General features: G+C 46.7%; 1 protein-coding gene across 2 annotated transcripts in view; it reads left to right on the top strand.

Annotated features, from left to right (window-relative positions):
• Positions 1–960: 960 nt before the first annotated feature.
• The window catches only part of tsnare1 (T-SNARE Domain Containing 1), a 975066-nt gene continuing 955506 nt past the window's right edge, over positions 961–20520 (top strand). For both annotated transcript variants that reach the window (XM_038808773.1, XM_038808772.1), the window contains exon 1: positions 961–1066. The gene's annotated coding sequence lies outside the window, so the exon portion shown is untranslated. The remainder of the gene's footprint in view (positions 1067–20520) is intronic.

Genomic DNA, 20520 nt, shown 5'->3' with positions numbered 1-20520 from the left:
TGATGATTTGATTGCCTGCAGGTGCTCGCATTCCGGGGCATCTCTGACTGTGTCTATATAAACATTTCTGGAACAAGCCTTTCCATTCACCTGAAGAAGGAGCCGTGCTCCGAAAGCTCGTGTTTGAAACAAACCTGTTGGACTTTAACCTGGTGTTGTAAGACTTCTTACTGTGCTCACCCCAGTCCAACGCCGGCATCTCCACATCATTAAATATCCTGCCAACATGTGCAGACTTAAACATGCAAAACAGCTAGACGGGTGTGATTTCTGAAGCCCTCATTCTTTGGCCACCTCTCTCTCCTATGATCTGGCTTAAACTGTCTCTTCGGTCTAATTAAATGTGATAATTCACTAGAGCCACGGATATGAAGTCAACATTGCCTCCACCGCAGGGAAGCCAGCAAAGGTGATCTGCGCATTCTGATGAGGTTTTTTTTAAAAAAGGGCTAAATAATGATTTGTCAAACACTGATGAAGAGGGCGCATCTTAGAATAGGAAGCATTGGAGGTAGGTGTGTCACACTTCCACTGAACGGGAGGACTGTTTGGCAATTGTGTTAATACGTGACTGGTGCAGTTATGAATGAGCCAACTCAACAAGTTGTGATCATTTTTTGATCAGGCGGCGTTTGCCAATGTAACTCACGTCGCCTTCTCCCAACAGTGAGGCTCCCAGTGGTTCTCTCTGAGCACACTGTGCAACATCACAATATTCATATGTTAAAACAAGTACCATGTATGACCAGCATATCATTTGCTTCGGCTTGCGGCCCCCCGGGGAAACGACCAATTATTGATTTGCAGTGTCAGAATCAAATGTATCACTCGGTTCCCCGTCTGACACTCACCCGCGGAGCAGCACATCCCCGCTCTGCATTCTGGATGTTGTAGTTCCTCCGCTGCGCAGCCTCCGTGCGGCCCCGCTGGGCTGCCCGCGGCCCTGGACTACAACCCCCGGCGGCCACCGCGCCACGTCGCCTGGCCCTTTAAAGCACGAGACGCTGGGATATTGCAGCCGGTTTGTTTCTGCGTTCTGACAGCAGCGAGTCACTGCAGGCAAGAGGTGGGTGATCGTTTGTGTTTTCTGCATTTTACTGCCACGGACAGCAAACCTCGACATGCATATGTCTCTATGCCCAGTGCATTCACAGCTCAGTGTTTATTCCATGGGCTTGTTTTGGCAAAGGCAGCAAGCTGTCTTTCAATTCTCCTGCATCCACTTGGACTCAATAATTGTACCTACGTATTTCCAAAGAAAAACAAAACGATATGACTTAATGTTGTATTTCTATATAATATTCTTGTTATTATTGTTATTTGTATTGTGTCTGGACGTAAATATAGAGGGAGGGGAGGGGCGGGGGGGAGAGGTGTAAATAGAAACTGAAACTAAGACCGTGCTTTATGTGTGCTGCTACTTTTGGACACGCCTTGTGTTGAATAAAAAATAATAATTGCATAAAGTTATCATTGACTACAGTATCCCTAGAAGTGTTTTTGATGCTGGGATTTTGTGCATAAGCATTGATTGATGTGGAGGGAGTGAGAGATGTGTCTTAAAAGGCAGCAGCATATCTGAGAGGCTTGTTCGGTTGCTGTGAAAGTTAATCAGGATTGCTGCTAGTCCTGGTAGTCTCTGAAAATGTTTAACGGATGTTGTACCTGTTGAGTCTCCTTTTCACAACCCATTATGTAGTTAGTTTACTCTTGTGGCTTTTCCCCAAATGTCTCTGATGGAATATCAAATGTTCCAGAAAAGGAATTTCTGAAACTTTTTGCACTGCAATGTTTTACCCCATATGTGATATTCATTCCATGACCTCAACAAGACTGAATTACCTTGCTTCTAGATTACTGGTCCATCCATCAATTCCTTTTACTTGCTTTTAATAAGATCTCTTGTTCTTGTCTTTAGGGGAGCGTAGTTCACTCACGTAACATTTAATTACTTTTGGGTGGATTTGTGTTGATATTAATTATATATAATTGTGCACAAAATGATATGCCACAATCCAGATCCTCCACCCTGTTTCACATGCTAACCAACTTTCTTTTTTTAATTTTAGAAAAAGGAAAGCCACTATAAATTGAGTGCTAAAACGCACATGCACTTTCCAATCTGCACAATTCGTAACTGTTTTCCTTTCATCTTGTGTGTTTGGGCAGCATGTTAGCATTGTGGTTAGCACAATTGCTTCACAGCTCCAGGGTCCCAGGTTCGATTCCCGGCTTGGATCACTGTGCGGAGTCTGCACATTCTCCCTGTGTATGTGTGGGTTTCCTCCCACAGTCCAAAGATGTGCAAGTTAGGTGGATTGGCCATGATCAATTGCCCTTAGTGTCCAAAATTGCCCTTAGAGTTGGGTGGGGTTACTGGGTTATGGGGATAGGGTGGAGGTGTAGGCTTGGGTAGGCTGCTCTTCTCAAGAGCTGGTGCAGACTCGATGGGCCGAATGACCACCTGCACTGTAAATTCTATGATCTATGTTTCGTTGTGTTTACACAAGTAACAATTTGGTATTGTGGCCCTTAAGAGATAGTGTTTCATCTTGTACATTGCGTAATGTTCCTTTCCAAAGCTGGAACATGGGGCTGGATTTTAGGCTCCTCGCTGGCAGGATTTTAGCTGGGAGGCATGTAAAGTCCAGCTGGTCGTCTTCCCACCTCTTTACCCCTCATCCCTGGCCACCTTTGGGGCATCAATCCACATTCCACTACCGCTGGCTTTTCCCCCTCTAACATGGACTTGCCGCTCAGTCCGGGCCCTCAGCATTGGGACCTGCCAGTAGTCCCAGTTAATGACTCCTAGTGGCATCGCTGGGGTTTTAGAGCTGCCAACTAATTGAAGTGACTAACCACTCCCAGGGCTTCTTCCCGGGGAAAGGCTGGAATTCTTCTCTGAAAGCAAGTAAACGTTGCTCCCAGGTTTAGATTGCTGTGGGCCAGTGGTTAGGATTGTGGACTGGCTCCCCACATGACTTTTTAGTCAGTGGATGAAACCCATGGCACCCTGTAAAATTCACTCATGGAATTTTGCTGGCCAAATAATACAACAGACATGCGGAATCCACATTTATGCCCATTTAAAGGTTTCAGTGGCTCATTATCCTCCATTTAAAAATTTCTGCATTGCACTTCAAAGACCGTCAGGCCTCGAATTGATCTTCAATGAAGATTCTTCCAAATTATACTTTTCAGTACAACTGAAGTTGATTAACAACCTATGTTTCTATAATACTTGTGCAAATATTTGATTGACACTGGACGAGCAACGAAAACATATCAAAGAGTAATGGCAGAGGATGGGATATTCTTACTGAAATGGAAAAGAGACAAATTCACTCTTAACAAATACATATTGATGTAAGATTCAGCATGGTTAAAATTGAACTGACCTCTTGAGTCACATAGGAAAAGAAATAAAGCAAATTGACTTATTTGCCAGACTAATGGCAGCAAGAACACAAAGCCATTACTTTTTATCGTCCTAAAGGTATGGATTTGAAGGAAAATTTTGGAGTTTGGGTGTGTGGAGAAGTCAAAGTGAGGGCAATGTTGGATTGTTGTATTACCCCAGTATGATTTTGCTCAAAAAGAGTCTGTGTGTGTATAAATGTGCAGTGTGTCACATCATTCTCACTGCTGCAGGGGACTCAGCAGCCATGTGTTGGTCAAAAGTAGATGGAGTGATCTGAAAAATACACTCTTATGAAGCTCCAGTATTTGAGTTTTAAAAGATGGTTCCTTCAAAACTTCTGGAAACCGCAAGATGTGACTAGGTGAACGGCAGGATGTTTAGAAGGGATTTGAGGGGAAACCTTTTCACCTAGAGGGTGTTGGGAAGCTGGAACGCACTGCCTGGGAGGGTGATTCTGGCAGGAAACTTCACAATCTTTAACAAGAATTTAGATGGGCACTTGAAATGTCATAACATTCAAGACTATGACCCAAGTGAGATTAGTGTAAATTAGAGTAGTTTTTTTAAAATTGGTGCATGCTTGATGGGCCAAAGGGCCTCTTCTGCACTGTATGATTGTATGTACTTGAATTAAAAAGAAGTGATTATTGGCGCTCCACAATGATAGGAGTTACACACTCAACATTTCACCACTGTGTTGTCTAAGTCAATACTAAATATAGAGAGCATGACATTGATGGATTCTGAGTGAGAAAAATTATGGCAGGGGGTTTCGATGCAGGTAGCCCATTTTGGTCCAAAACAAAGGATGCCCCAGAATATTTCATAAATGAAGAAAAGCTTGGCCTAGTGATTAAGGGATCAATATGCAGTGATGACCAAATTGTAGTGGTCAGGTACAAATGTAATCAGGAAGTCTAATTGAATGTTTACTTTGTCTACACGTAGCAGAAGCAGCATTATTGACTGAGCCAAACAATCCCACAACCAACCGATCAGTTCTTAAGCTGATCCATATTCAGCTGTTAGTTGTGGTGGACAATTAAACAACTAACCAATGGAGGAGGCTCCACAAATATCCCCTTCCTCAACGACAGGGACCCATGGATTTGTGAGGGGTAGGTCTTGCCTCACAAGTCTTATTGAATTCTTTGAGGAGGTGACCAAGCACGTGGATGAAGGTAAAGCAGTGGATGTACTGTGCATGGATTTTAGTAAGGCATTTGATAAGGTTCCCCCTGGTAGACTTATGCAGAAAGTAAGGAGGCATGGGACAGTGGGAAATTTGGCCAGTTGCATAACGAACTGGCTAACCAATAGAAGTCAGAGAGTGGTGGTGAATGACAAATATTCAGCCTGGAGCCCAGTTACGAGTGGCGTACCACAGGGATCAGTTCTGGGTCCTCTGCTGTTTGTGATTTTCATTAATGACTTGGATAAGGGAGTTGAAGGGTAGATCAGTAAATTTGCTGACGAAACGAAGATTGGTGGAGTTGTGGATAGTGAGGAGGGCTGTTGTCGGCTGCCAAGAGACATTGATAGGCTGCAGAGCTGGGCTGAGAAGTGGCAGATGGAGTTTAACCCTGAAAAGTGAGGTTTTCGATTTTGGAAGGACAAATATGAATGTTGAATACAAGGTTAACGGTAGGGTTCTTGGCAATGTGGAGGAGCAGAGAGATCTTGGGGTCTGTGTTCATAGATCTTTGAAAGTTGCCACTCAAGTGGATAGAGCTGTGAAGAAGGCCTATGATGTGCTGGCGTTCATTAGCAGAGGGATTGCATTTAAGAGCTGTGAGGTGATGATGCAGCTGTACAAAACCTTGGTCAGGCCACATTTGGAGTGCTGTGTGCAGTTCTGGTCGCCTCATTTTAGGAAGGATGTGGAAGCTTTGGAAAAGGTGCGAAGGAGATTTACCAGGATGTTGCCTGGAATGGAGAGTAGGTCTTACGAGGAAAGGTTGAGGGTGCTAGGCCTTTTCTCATTTGGAACAGAGAAGGATGAGGGGCGACTTGATAGAGGTTTATAAGATGATCAGGGGAGTAGGTAGAGTAGACAGTCAAAGATCTTTTCCCCGGGTGGAACAAACCGTTAGAAGGGGACATAAATCTAAGGTGAATGGTGGAAGATATAAGGGGGATGTCAGAGGTAGGTTCTTTACCCAGAGAGTAGTGGGGGCATAGAATGCACTGCCTGTGGAAGTAGTTTAGTCGGAAACATTAGGGACCTTCAAGCGGCTATTGGATAGGTACATGGATTACGGTAGAATGATGGGGTGTAGATTAATTTGTCCTTAATTGAGGCCAAAAGTTCGGCACAAAATTGTGGGCTGAAGGGCCTGTTCTGTATTTTTCTATGTTATATGTTCTAATTACAGCACTGCAAAAGATGGGACCCTCTCACCTCAGTGATTCCTGAAAGATCACCACCGATACCTCCACAATCTCCTTGGCTGTCTCCATTAGAACCCTGGGTTGTAGTCCATCCGGTTAGGGTGATTTATCCACTTTCAGATCTTTCAGCTTCCTCGCACCTTTTCCTTAGTGGTAGTCACTACATTCACCTGTACCCCCTGAATCTCCTGAAGTTCTGATATGCCACTGGTGTCTTCCACCGTAAAGCCTGATACAAAGTACCTATTCCGTTCCTCTGTTTCTTTGTTCCCCATGTGTTAAGACCATCTCGGGGGTCAAACCTTATATTGTATACAGTTCCCCTTCTACACCTTGGAGTACAAACTCCCCAGGTGATTGGGGTCTCGTCTCCCCCTATTTGGGAGGAACCTCACAGGATAGAAACCCCTGACCTGGGAGCAGGTCGCAGAGGGTGACCCTGCGGGGTGTGGAGCAGTGTAATTGTAGTATTCTGAGTAGAGTAAATAAAACAGAGTTGTTATCCTACCTACCTGGTGTCGCATGTTCTGCCTACCTGGTGTCGCATGTTCTGCCTACCTGGTGTCGCATGTTCTGCCTACCTGGTGTCGCATGTTCTGCCTACCTGGTGTCGCATGTTCTGTCTACCTGGTGTCGCATGTTCTGCCTACCTGGTGTCGCATGTTCTGCCTACCTGGTGTCGCATGTTCTGCCTACCTGGTGTCGCATGTTCTGCCTACCTGGTGTCGCATGTTCTGCCTACCTGGTGTCGCATGTTCTGCCTACCTGGTGTCGGATGAAGTTACGAAGTTCTTGCCTTCACCTATCACACCATGACTAGTTATCTAGCCTCATTTTCCAGTGGTCCAATGTCCCTTTTTGCCTCTCTCTTGACCTTTATATATCGAAAAAAAATCTCTTGCAATATTCCTTTATCTTACCAGCTAGCATAAACTCGTATTTCATCCTCCCCCTCCGTGGCTTTTTTAGTTGTTCTCTGCTTGCTTTTAACGGCTTCCCAATCATCTGTCTTCCTTGCCACATTGTATGCTTTTCTTTTGCTTTTATGCTGTTCTTAATTTTACTCATCAGCCATGATTGCTCATCTTCCCCTTGGCATGTTTCCTCCTCCTTGGGATGAATTTCTGTTGTGCCTCTTGAATAACCCCCAGCAACTCCTGCCATTGCTGTTTCACTGACTTCCCTGCTAGGCTCCCTTTCCAAACAAGACTGGCCAGCTCTTCCCTCGTGTTTTTATAGTTACCTTCATTCGCTTGTCACAGTGTTGCATCTGATTCCAGCTTCTTCCCCTCAAACTCCAGGGTGAATTCTATCATATGTAGTCACATCCCATAAGAGTTCTTTCACATTAAGTTCTCAAATCAAATCTACCTCATTATGTGGACCCAGGGACCTGGATTCAATGACACATCACCAAATCCAGAATCGCATGTTCCCAAGTGAGTTCCGCCACAAGCTGCTTCAGAAAACCATATCGGAGACATTCTGCAAATATATTTTCTTGGGATCTGCTACCAACCTGATATTTCCCAGTCCACTTGCATATTGAAGTCCCCATGATTATTGTTGTATTACCTTTCTTATATGCTTTTTCTATCTCCTGATTTATTTTCTGCCCCACATCGTGACAACTGCTAGGAGGCCTGTAACAAATGCCTATCAGGGTCCTTTTTTCCTTTGTGATTCCTCAACTCTGCCCACACAAATGCAGTGCCTGCTGATCCTATATTGCTTCTTGCTGTTGATTTTAATTTAATTTCTTAAAAGCAACCCTGCCCCCTCTGTCCAATCTATATCGATGATGGGGGATCAAATGTATGTTATCTAAATTGGCTGATGCCACCAAGATGAGGACAGTAGTTTGTGAAGAAGACCTCTGGAATCTGCAGAGAAACATTAAGTGCGTGGGCAAAATAAATGGCAGATGGGGGTATAGTGTGGGGAAAATGTAAACTAGTCCACTTTAGCAGCAAGATTAGAAAAGGAATATGTTATTTAAAAGGAGGTATAGAGAGAGAGAGACGACACAATGTTATGGTACAGGGTGATCTGGGTATCCAGGTACCTGAATCATTTGTGCAGATACAACAAGTGATGGCAGGCAAAAATGTTGCCATTTCCTGCAAAGGGAATAGAGTATAAAAGTAGAGAAGTTTTGCTACAATTGTAGTGGGTGTTAGGGAGACCAAGCCAAGCATATTGTGTACAATTTTCTTCTCCTTATGGGATATAATTGCACGAGTAGCTGTTCAAGGAAAGTTCACTCAACTGATTCCTGGGATGAAGACATTCTTTAATGACGAAAGCCTGGACAGGATGGGCTGGTATCTATTGACTTACAATATTTTTCAGTAAGCTCACCTAAGATCCTGAGGGGACCAGACAGGGACGGCTGAGTTAGATTCTTTTTTTTAATAGTAAACATTTTATTGAGGTATTTTTTGGTTGTTTAACACAATAAACAATGTACATGAAACTATAACCATAGTGTAAAAGTCATCTCCCTCCCTTACAGGTCCCACCTTTATTACCCCCCTACTCTAGGGGCTGGGGGGGGGACCCGTTCACAGCTTCCTCGCGAGTGCACTGAGCCCTGGCCACCTCCAAGGCTCGGAAGAATGCCCCATCACACCTTTTCCTTAGTACCTGTACCCCCTGAATCAGTGCTCCGAAAGCTAGTGTTTGAAACAAATCTGTTGGACTTTAACCTGGTGTTGTAAGACTTCTTACTGTGCTCACCACTCACTTCTTACTGTGGCTAGAGGAATGGTGCAGAAATGGCTTCAGATATACTTGGATTATTGGGATTGCTTCTGGAGCAAATGGGACATGTATAAGCGGGATGCGTTGCACCTGAATTGGAGAGGGACAAATATCCTACCAGATTGACTGGAAATTAAGGTTCTTAATTGAGGGAGGGTCAATTAATAAAATAGACTGGATCTGTCCAAAGTTAACTGGGAGCAGCTATTTTCAGGAAAATCTACATCCAAAGTGGGGTTCATTCAAAAAGGAAATTGAGAGAATGGGGGGCCAACATGTTCCCATAATTAAGGGTGGGGGCAATAGATCCAGACAACCTTGGATGGTTGGATAAGGAACAAAAAGGGAGGTTTATGGCAGATACCTAGAGCTCAAAGCAGCAGAAGCCTGAGAAGATGCAGGAGGTACTTAAATTAGGAGAGTGAAGAGGGGGCATGAAAAAGCACTGCGGATGAAAATCCAAAGGCGTTTTGTTGATATATTAAGGGCAGGTCGTTGACCAGGGTAAGAGTAGGACCATTGGGGACCAAGGTGACTCTGTATGTGGAACCGGAAGATATAGGTTGGGTTTTAAATTTTTGCATCTGTGTGCACTAAGGAGAAGGATGATGTAGGTGTAGAAATCAAGGGGGCACATTGTGATTTACTTGAATGACTTAACATTGAGAAGGAGGAGGTATTAATTGTTTTAACGGGTGTAAAAGTGGTTAAATCCCTGGGGCCAGATGAGATGAGGTTGCTGTGGGAGGCAAGGGACGAGATTGATGTGACTCTAACAAAATATTTCAAATCTTTTCTAGCCACAGGTGCCAGTGGATTGGAGGACAGTTAATGTGGTGTACACATGAGTTGCTGTTGTCTACATGGACTTTAGTAAGCTTTTGAGAAGGTCCCACATGGGAGGTTGATGTAGGAAAGAGCCCATGGGATCCAGGGAAATTTGGCAAACTGGATCCTGAACTGGCTTAATGGTACAAAGCAGAGGGTCAAGGTTGAAGGTTTATTTGTGACTGGAAGCCTGTGTCTGCAGGGATTGGAAGGAGGTATGATAAGAAAGTTTGCAGATGACACACACATTAGTGGTGCGGTAAATAGTGAGGAGCAAGGCCTCCAATTACTGGACAATATATATGGGCTGGTTAGATGGGCAGGAGAGTGACAAATTGAATTATCCAAAGTGTGAGATAATGCATTTTAGGAGGACTAACGAGGCAAGGGAATACAAAATGGATGAAGTACAGAACATCAAAGGGACCTAGGTGTGCGTGTTCACAGATCTCAGAAGACAGCAGGAAGATAGGGTGGTTAAGCAGGCCTATGGGATTCTTGCCTTTATTATAATAAAAATCATCTTTATTGTCACAACTAGGCTTGTGCAATGAAGTTACTGTGAAAAGCCCTTCGTTGCCAGATTATAGTCTTTAATGTCACAAGTAGGCTTAGATTAACACTGCAAGGAAGTTACTGTGAAAAGCCCCCGAGTCACCACATTCTGGTGCCTGTTCGGGTACACAGAGGGAGAATTCAGAATGTTCAAATTACCTAACAGCATGTCTTTTGGGACTTGAGAGGAAAATGGAGTACCCGTAGGAAACCCACACAGATACAGGGAGAATATGCAGACTCCGCACAGACAGTGACCCAAGCCGGGGATCGAACCTGCGATCCTGGCGCAGTGCAGCAACAGTGCTAACCACTGTGCTGCTGTGCTGCCCTTTATTAACCGAAGCATTGAATATAAGAGCAGGGAGGTAATGCCGGAGCTGTATAAAATGCTGGTCAGGCCCCAGCTGGAACGGTGTGCAGTTCTAGTCACCGCAGTAGAGAAAGGAAGTGATTGCACCAGAGAATGTGCAGAGGAGATTCACCAGGGTGTTGCATGGGCTGGATTGTTTCAGCTATCAAGAGAGACTGGATAGGCTGGGGCTGCTTTCCCTGGAGCAGGGAGGGCGGGGGGACTGATTTGAGGTGAATAAAATTGAGGGACATACGGGGGACAGGAAGATAGTTTTCCCCTTAGTAGAGGGATCAATAACCAGGAGGCACAGATTTAAAGTAATGAGCAGAATGTTTAGAGGAGTTGTGAACAAAGACTTTTGCATCCAGAGGGTGGTTGGTATCTGGAACTTATTGCCTGAGTGGATGGTAGAGGTGGGAACCCTCAACTTTTAAGAAGTATTGAGATGAGCACTTGAAATGCCATAGCATAAAGGCTACCGACCAATGCTATAAAATGGGATTAGAAAGGTTGGTGCTTGATGGTCGGTGGGGACATGATGGGCTGAAGGGCCTCATTTCCATTCTGTAAAACTCTACTACTCTATTCCTGCTGAATTTATCCAGCTTTTTCTGATTTTGTCTTTCTGGCATCTGCAGTATTTTGCTTTTGAGAATTAGTTGCAAATCTGATTGTAAGAGAACATCTTGCAAACGGTGATCATGAACATGAGTGCATATGATGATTTTATGGGAAAGGAGAGAGAGTCACATTTCAAGGCTTAAAACTTGAGTCTGATTTCCAGAGGATGTGACATTAGCTGACCACAATAACCTGGGCTGAACTGGCTTAGAGGAACAGTGGGAGACAGTCGAATGAAGGATTTGGTACAATACAAAACCAGTTCATAAGAGTGCCTTTTGTGCTGTTTGTTCAACAAATGAAGATACTGTATAAAGTTAAAAGAGGAGATTGACACAAAAGAAAAGAAACCCAATAGACTCGGAAAGCTATGATTAGCAACAAAGGAAAGCCTAAGTTGCAAAAAGCGCAAAAGAGAAAGTTTGCAAGGAATATCAAAGTGACTAGCAAAAGATTTCTATAAAATATATAGTGGGTTGGTTCGCTCAATTGGCTGAACAGCTGACCCGTGATGTGGAGCGACACCAACAGCGTGAGTTCAATACCCGTACTGCCTGAGGTTATCCATGAAGGCCTTTGATGTGTTGGGTACTCTGGGTCCGTGGAGACTGCGTTTACCTCAGCAGTAACACATACAGGCTACCAACACTTGAAATAGTACTATTTTAATAAGCTACAAACAGTTGAACATACTTTCACTGTGGGTCGACACTCTGTTAGATTAAACTAAAGACCTATGTCTAGCCTAACCAGTCTATGCACTCAGCACATGGTGAAGATCTGTGCTATAAGCTGTGAGCTCTGTTCTTTTTAGAGGCTGCATCCCGAATGAGCGGGAAAACTGGTGCCCTCTGTCTTTATAGCGAGTGTGCTCTAACTGGTGATTGGCTGCGGTGTTGTGTGTGTTGATTGGTTTTGCTGTGTGTCAATCAGTGTGTGTCAGCACCTTGATAAACTGGTGTGTATATTATGACATCCCCCCCCCTTTTAGAAAAAAATGTGTGGTTATGGTAATAAATAATGTGTGGTGAGAATGTTCCTAACTACGTGTGGAGTGCGAAGGCATATTTACAAGACTATGTACTAAGACCTAAACTATTTACATGGGAAGGTGTCTGGTGCAGATAAACAGTATGCAACAAAATAGTAACTAGAGCAACATTATATACAAACCAGGGAATCAATCAAACAAAGCAACGGAACAATTCAGAGTCCATAAATTCAAGTTAATAAATTTAGTCTCTGAGGTGGACGACAAATTCTGGTTGACCGTCTCAAGGGTGGGTCGAGAGTCTCCGGTTCAGGAACGGGCTGGACTGCGCCGGAGTCAGAGGGCGGCAGAGCGACAGGGAGCTCTGCAAAGTCCATGGCAGGGTCGTCATGACAGCGAGGCGGGACCTGAAGATCATGTGGCGAGCGTGGAATCAGACGAAGTGCACGTCGATTGCGGCGCAGAATAGAGCCATCCGGTAGACGAACCAGGAACGAGCGGGGGGCCACTTGTCAGAGGACTAACAGCAGTTGCAGACTAGCCACCATCCAGAAGATGGACACGGACGTTGTCATCGGGAGCCAGAGCAGGGAGATCAGTTGCACGGGAGTCATAGGCCACCTTGTGCTGGGAACGAGACAGCAGCATCCGGCGAAGTCCCGGAATCTGGTTGAGGTCTGGGACATGGATGGACGGCACCGTCGTCTTCAGCATGCAATTCATGCATAGTTGGGCTGGCGACAGGCCAGTGGACAAGGGGGCGGAGCGGTAGGCCAGCAAGGCAAGGTAAAAATCAGAACCAACATCGGCAGCCTTGCATAAGAGCCTTTTGACGATATGTACTCCCTTCTCTGCTTTGCTGTTGGATTGGGGGTACAGGGGACTGTACATTACATGGGCAAAATTGTACCGCCTGGCAAAGTTGGACCATTCTTGACTGGCGAAGCAGGGGCCATTGTCGGACATGACCGTAAGCGGGATGCCGTGTCGAGCAAAAGTTTCTTTACATGCACGAATGACTGCAGCCGCAGTGAGGTTGTGTAACCGTATCACCTTCGGGTAATTCGAGAAGTAGTCAACGATTTGAACATAGTCTCGACCAAGCGCATAGAACAGGTCGATGCCACCTTGGTCCAGGGTGACGTGACCAACTCATGGGGCTGCAGGGTTTCATGTGGTTGGGCTGGCTGGAATCGCTGACAAGTGGGGCAGTTGAGCACTGTGTTGGCTATGTCCTCATTAATGCCAGGCCAGTTCACTGCCTCTCGGGCCCGTCGGCGGCACTTCTCCACTCTAAGGTGGCCCTCATGTTCCAGGACAAGCTGGCGCATGCTATGCGGCATGACAATGTGATCCAGTTTTAGAAGAACCTCGTCCACTACCGCCAGATCATCTCTGACATTATAGAATTGAGGGCATTGGCCCTTGAGCCACCCGTCCGTTAGGTGGCCCATGACACACGAGCAAGGGATTGGCAGCCGTCTTGCCCTGAATTTGGACGAGGCGTTCATCCGAGGTAGGTAGATAGGAGGTAGCAAATGCCACATGGGCATCAACCTGGCAGACAAATCCCGCAGGGTCACATGGAGTGGTGACAGACCGGGAGAGAGCGTCAGCCATGAGGTCCTTGCCCGGGGTGTATACCAGCTGGAAGTCGTATCGCCGGAGCTTGAGAAGAATACGCTGGAGGCGAGGTGCCATGTTGTTCAGGTCTTTTTTGTATGATATTGACCAGCGCGCTATGGTCTGTCTCGCCAGTGAACTGAGGGAGTCTGTAGACAGAATCATGGAACTTAACGACTCCAGTCAGGAGGCCCAGGCTCTCCTTTTCAATCTGTTCATAACGCTGTTCAGGGGGGGTGATCGCATGGTACTTAACACATGTATGCATTGACTTCCGGTGGCGGACATGGAGGATTAGGTCACACGTTTGATAGCTCCCGCCTGTAACGGACTTTTGGACCTTTTCCCACTGTTTTCTTTCGGATTTTATGGGATAAATCAGTGAAAAGTGAGACAGTAAGGATAAATCCCCCTCCGGTGTATGGAGAATTGGACCAGAAGTGGCCGTGTGAGATGACAAAAGTCTGACTAGGGAGAAGCAAGCAGAGCTGGTAACACGGGACAGCATGGCTGAGATGGCAAAGTGGTCGACGGAGCAGCTGGTGAAGTTTTTCGGGGATTGCTTCGCTAAGCTGAAGAAAGACACGCTGGACCTGATTAAGGCGTCGATTGATCAAGTGGTTCAGAGTTGGGGAAACCCACGGGAGAGCGATCCAGGAGGTCGAGCAAAAGTTGTCCGAGCATGAGGAGTATATAACCATGCTGAAAAGCAAGGTGTGAATGATGAACAACTGCCAGAAAAGAATGCAGGAGAAGCTGGAGGACCTGGAGAATAGGTCCAGGAGGCAGAATCTCAGAATTGTTGGCCTCCCTGAAGGCAGTGAGGGATCGGATGCAAGGGCCTATGTGACGGGCATGTTGGAGAAGTTGATGGGGGCTGGGACATTCCCTCGGCCCTGGAATTGGACAGAGCGCACAGACCCCTTGTGAGGAAGCCCAGAGTGAACGAGTTGCCGATTGCCAAGGTGGTACGTTTTCACCATTTCGTGGACAAGGAACACGTTTTGCAGTGGGCCAAGAAAGAACGCAGCAGCAAGTGGGAGAACTGAGTTGCACATCTATCGGGACCTGGGTGTGAATTTGGCCAAGAGGCGAGCTGGGTTCAATCGGGCAAAAACAACCCACTTTTTAAGAAGGGGGTGAATTTCGGGATGCTGTACTCATCCCGTCTGTGGGTCACACATGAGGATCGGGACTTCTACTTCGAAACGCCAGACAAAGTATGGGCCTTTATTAAAGAAATGAAGCTGGAGGCGAATTAAAAGACACTTAAGCCTCGGCGAAGTACTGTGGCAGCGATTTTTATAGTGCTGGATTGTATAAATTTAAGTAGCTTTATGTGAAATAATGGGCTGTGTGGATGGTTAAATGTTGATCTGTCTTGCAGGAACCTTGTCAGAGGTGGGGGGATGAGCTTTGAATTTTAGTTCTGCTTGTTGGGTGACTATCTTTAAAAAGTGACTGTTTCTTCACTGTTTTTTGTGTTGTTTGTTTATTGGGGAATGTGATGCTTTTAAAATGTTTATTCATGTGGGAGGAGAGAGAAGAGTACAACAGGGAGACAGACTGCTTGGTGCCGGGGCGGGAGCTAGTGAGTCAGCATGGGTCAGCTGACTCTCTGAAGCGCAGTGGAGGGTGAGCAGGTGTTAAGCTGGAGCTTGACTTGGGGGGATTGGGTTTCTAGTGTTGCTGGAGGGGGGGACTGGTTTGCTGACAGGGGAGGAACTGGTTCTAGGGGACATGTGGGAGGTCGGGAATGGCGACAGCCCAAGTGGGGACTCGAAGAAGCGAAGGGCGTGAGCTTGAGGCTGGCCTAAAAGGGTGATGGCTAGTCAGCAGGGGGGGGGGGGGGGGGGGGGGGGGGTTGGAAGCCCCCTGTTCAGGCTGATCACAGGCCGGTCAAGAGGGCTTGCATGTTGGGGCATTTGGGGGAGCTGAAGACAAAGAACAAAGAAAATTACAGCACAGGAACAGGGCCTTCGGTGCTCCCAGCCTGCGCCGATCCAGATCCTTTATCTAAAACCTATCTCCTATTTTCCAAGGTCTACTTCCCTCTGTTCCCGCCTGTTCACATACCTGTCTAGATGCCTCTTCAATGATGCTATCGTGCCCGCCTCTACCACCTCCGCTGGTAAAGCGTTCCAGGCACCCACCACCCTCTTCTCCAACAGTTTGCCTACGACTGACGTCAAGCTCACAGGTCTATAATTCCCTGGATTTTCCTTCCTACCCTTCTTAAACAAAGGGACAACATTAGCAATTCTCCAGTCCTCCGGGACCTCACCTGTGCTCAAGGATGCTGCAAAGATATCTGTTAAGGCCCCAGCTATTTCGACCCTCTCTTCCCTCAGTAACCTGGGATAGATCCCATCCGGTCCTGGGGACTTGTCCACCTTAATGTCTTTTAGAATACCCAAAACTTCCCCCTTCCGTATGACAACTTGACCGAGAGTATTTAAACATCCATCCCTAGCCTCAACATCCGTCCTGTCCCTCTCCTTGATGAATACCGATGCAAAGTACTCATTAAGAATCTCACCCATTTCCTCTGACTCCACGCATAAGTTCCCTATTTTGTCTTTGAGTGGGCCAATCCTTTCTCTAGTTACCCTCTTGCTCCTTACATACGAATAAAAGGCTTTGGGATTTTCCTTAATCCTGTTGGCCAAAGATATTTCATGACCCCTTTTAGCCCTCTTTATTGCGCGTTTGAGATTCGTCCTACTTTCTCGATATTCCTCCAAAGCTTCATCAGTTTTGAGTTGCCTCGATCTTATGAATGCTTCCTTTTTCATCTTAGCTAGTCTCACAATTTCACCCGTCATCCATGGTTCCCTAATCTTGCCATTTCTATCTCTCATTTTCACAGGAACATGCCTGTCCTGCACTCTAATCAACCTTTCCTTAAAAGACTCCCACATTTCAAATATGGATTTACCGTTAAACAGCTGCTCCCAATCCACATTCCCTAGCACCAGCCGAATTTTGTTATACTCTGCCTTTCCCCAATTTAGCACTCTTCCTTTCGGACCACTCTTGTCCTCGTCCATGAGTATTCTAAAACTTACAGAATTGTGATCGCTATTCCCAAAGTAATCACCGACTGAAACATCAACCATCTGGCCGGGATCATTCCCCAATACCAGGTCCAGTATGGCCCCTCCCCGAGTTGGACTATTTACATACTGCTCTAAAAAAACTCTCCTGGATTCTCTTTACAAACTCTGCTCCATCTACGCCTCCAACACTACACGAATCCCATTCAATGTTGGGGAAGTTAAAATCTCCCATTACAACCACCCTATTGCTCCGACATTTTTCTATAATCTGTCTGCATATTTGTACTTCTACTTCATGCTCGCTTTTGGGAGGCCTGTAGTAAAGTCCCAACAATGTTACTGCACCCTTCCTATTTCTTAGCTCCACCCATATTGCCTCAGTGCTCGAATCCTCCATCGTGCCCTCCTTAATCACAGCTGTGATATCATCTCTGATGAGTAATGCAACTCCTCCCCCCCTTCTACCTCCCTCTCTATCCCTCCTGAAGCATCTATACCCTGGGATATTCAGTTGCCAGTCCTGCCCTTCCCTCAACCAAGTCTCAGTAATACCAATAACACCATATTCCCAGGTACTGATCCAAGCCCTAAGTTCATCTGCCTTACCTGCTACACTTCTCGCATTAAAATAAATGTACCTCAGACCACCTGTCCCTTTGCGCTCATCAACTCTTCCCTGTCTACTCTTCCCCTTAGTCACATTGAGTTTATTATCTCGTACCTTACTGGCGTTAGTTGCTGCTTCTTTACTGACCTCTAGCTTCCTAATCTGGTTCCCATCCCCCTGCCACATTAGTTTAAAACCTCCCCAACAGTGTTAGCAAAAGCACCCCCTAGGATATTGGTTCCAGTCCTGCCCAGGTGTAGCCCATCCGGTTTGTAATGGTCCCACCGCCATCGCAACCGGTTCCAATTTCCCAAAAATCTGAACCCCTCCCTCCTGCACCATCTCTCAAGCCGCGTATTCATTCTGACTATTCTTAAGTTTCTACTCTGACTGTCCCGTGGCGCTGGTAGCAATCACGAGATTACTATCTTTGAGGTCCTAGTTTTTAAATTTATCTCCTAACTCCCTAAATTCTGATTGTAGGACCTCATCCCGTTTTTTACCTATATCGTTGGTGCCTATATGCACCACGACAACTGGCTGTTCACCCTCCCCCTTCAGTATGTGTTGCAGCCGATCGGAGACATCCCTGACCCGAGCACCCGGGAGGCAACATACCATTCGGGAGTCTCGTTTTCGACCACAGAAACGCCTGTCTACTCCCCTTGCAATTGAATCCCCTATGACTATAGCACTTCCAGTCTTTTTCCTGCCCTTCTGTGCAGCAGAGCCAGCTACGGTGCCATGAGCCTGGCTATTACTGCCTTCTCCTGGTGAGTCATCTCCCCCAACAGTATCCAAAACGGTATACCTGTTTTGGAGGGAGATGACCGTAGGGGACACCTGCACTGCCTTCCTTCTCTTTCTCTGCCTTTTGGTCACCCATTCCCTGTCTCCCTCACCAATCCTAATCTGCGGTGTGACCAACTCACTCAACGTGCTATCCACGACCTCCTCAGCATCGCGGATGCTCCAAAGTGAGTCCATCCGCAGCTCCAGAGCCGTCATGCGGTCTAACAGGAGCTGCAGCTGGACACACTTCCCACACATGAAGGAGTCGGGGGAATCAGCCGCGTCCCTGAACTCTCTCATTGTGCAGGAGGAGCATAACACGGGTCTGGGATCTCTTGCCGTTTTTACCCTTTACCTTAACTGACTACAAACTATACTATCAAATAATTAATAAGTGAAAGGAACAAAGACTTTACTTACCAATCAAGATGGACATGGCAATGCCACCAGAGACTCACCTAAAGGTTACAGATCAGACGAGATTGAGGAAGGTGTGGGTTAGCTAAGTATTCCACTCAGGACTGGACTCAAAGACCAGGGGTTGCGATCTTGATCAGCAAACGAGTGGCATTCGAGGCAGGGAGAATCGTGTAAGACAAGGGGGGTAGGTGCATAATGGTGTGTGGGAAGCTGGAGGGGGTGCAAGTGGTACATGTGAACATATATGTTCCAAATTGGGACAACGTGGAATTTGAGGCGGGTGTTAGCTACGATCCCAGACATAGAGTCACACAACCTGATCATGGGAAGGGACTTCAACACAGTCATTGATCCGGAATTGGACCAGTCAAAATCCAGGACCGGAAGGATGCTGGCTGCGGCAAAGGAATTGAAGGTTTTTATGGAACAGATGGGGGGAGCAGACTGATGGAGGTTTGCATGGCCGAGGACGAGGGAGTTTTCCTTTTTTTTTTTCCCCATGTCCACAAGGTATACACTCGCATCGACTTTTTTGTTCTGAGCAGGGCGCTAATACCGAAGGTGGTGGATACTGAGTATTCGGCAATTGCAGGGTCGGATCATGCCCCGCACTTGGTGGATCTACAGGTTAGTGTGGAGAGAGGGCAACGTCCACTGTGGAGACTGGATGTGGGGTTGCTGATGGACAAAGTGATCTGTGGGTGGGTAAACAAGTCCATCCAGAACTACCAGGAAACAAATGATACGGGGGAGTTCTCTGCAGCGATGGTCTGGGAAGCTTTGACGGCAGTCGTCAGAGGGGAATTAATTTTGATAGGGCCAACAGAGAAAAGGTGAAACGGGCTGGGAGGGATAGATTAGTGGAGGGATAGATTAGTGGAGGGATAGATTAGTGGAGGGATAGATTAGTGGAGGGATAGATTAGTGGAGGGATAGATTAGTGGAGGGATAGATTAGTGGAGGGATAGATTAGTGGAGGGATAGATTAGTGGAGGGATAGATTAGTGGAGGGGATATTCCAGGTGGACAGGAGATACTCTGAGGCCCCGGATGCGGGGCTACTGAAGGAGCGGTGGAGGTTACAGGTGGAGTTTGGGCTGTTGACTACAGGGAAAGCAGTGAAACAGTTGAGGAAGGCAAGGGGGCGATCTAGGAGTATGGGGAAAAGGCAAGCAGAATGTTGGCGCATCAGCTCGGGGAAAAGGGAGGCGGCCAGCGAGATAGGTAAAGTAAAGAGTAGAGAAGGTAATACGGTCCTGGACCCAGTGGGGGTGAACAAGGTGTTTAAGGACTTTTACAGTAAATTATGAGTTGGAAGCCCCAGCTGGGGTGGAGGGAATGAGGCAATTTCTGGATCAGTTGAGGTTCCCAAGGGTGGAGGAGGACCTGGTGGAGGGGCTGGGTGCCCCAATTGAGATTGAGGAAATAATCAAGGGGCTGGAGGGCATGTCGTCGGGCAAGGCCCTGGGGCTTGACAGCTACCTGGTAGAATTCTATAAGTTTTCAGAGATATTGAGCCCACTGCTGGTGAGGACATTTAACGAAGCAAGAGAGAAGGGAGTCCTTCCCCAACAATGTCACAGGCCTTGATTTCATTGATCCTGAAACGGGAGAAGGATCCGGAGCAATGCGGGTCATACAGGCCGATTTCTGTACTGAATGTGGATGCCAAACTGCTGGCTAAGATACTGGCCACAAGGATAGACGACTGTGTCCCGGGGTGATGGGGGAAGACCAGACTGGATTTCTTAAGGGCAGGCAACTCGAGGCCAATTTTCGAAGGCTAAATGTTACTATGATGCCCTCAGAAGGAGAGGAGGTGGAGGTGGTGGTAGTAATGGATGCAGAGAAGGCTTTTGATCGGGTGGAGTGGAATTACTTGTGGGAGGTGCTGGGAAGGTTTGGGTTTGGTGAGAGCTTTATTGATTTGGTGCAGTTGCTCTATCAGGCACCAGTAGCGAGTGTGCTTACGAACCGGCTGAGGTCTGGGTATTTTGAACTACACCGAGGGACGAGGCAAGGTTGCCCCCTCTCCCTGTTATTGTTCGGAGAGGCTGGTACGAGAATTGAACCGTGCTGCTGGCCTGCCTTGGT

The sequence above is a fragment of the Scyliorhinus canicula genome, chromosome 10 (genome assembly GCF_902713615.1).
Source record: "Scyliorhinus canicula chromosome 10, sScyCan1.1, whole genome shotgun sequence".
NCBI classification, from domain to species: Eukaryota; Metazoa; Chordata; class Chondrichthyes; order Carcharhiniformes; family Scyliorhinidae; genus Scyliorhinus; species Scyliorhinus canicula.
The sequence above is the reverse complement of the archived record's forward strand: the minus strand, read 5'-3'. Positions and strand labels throughout refer to the sequence as shown.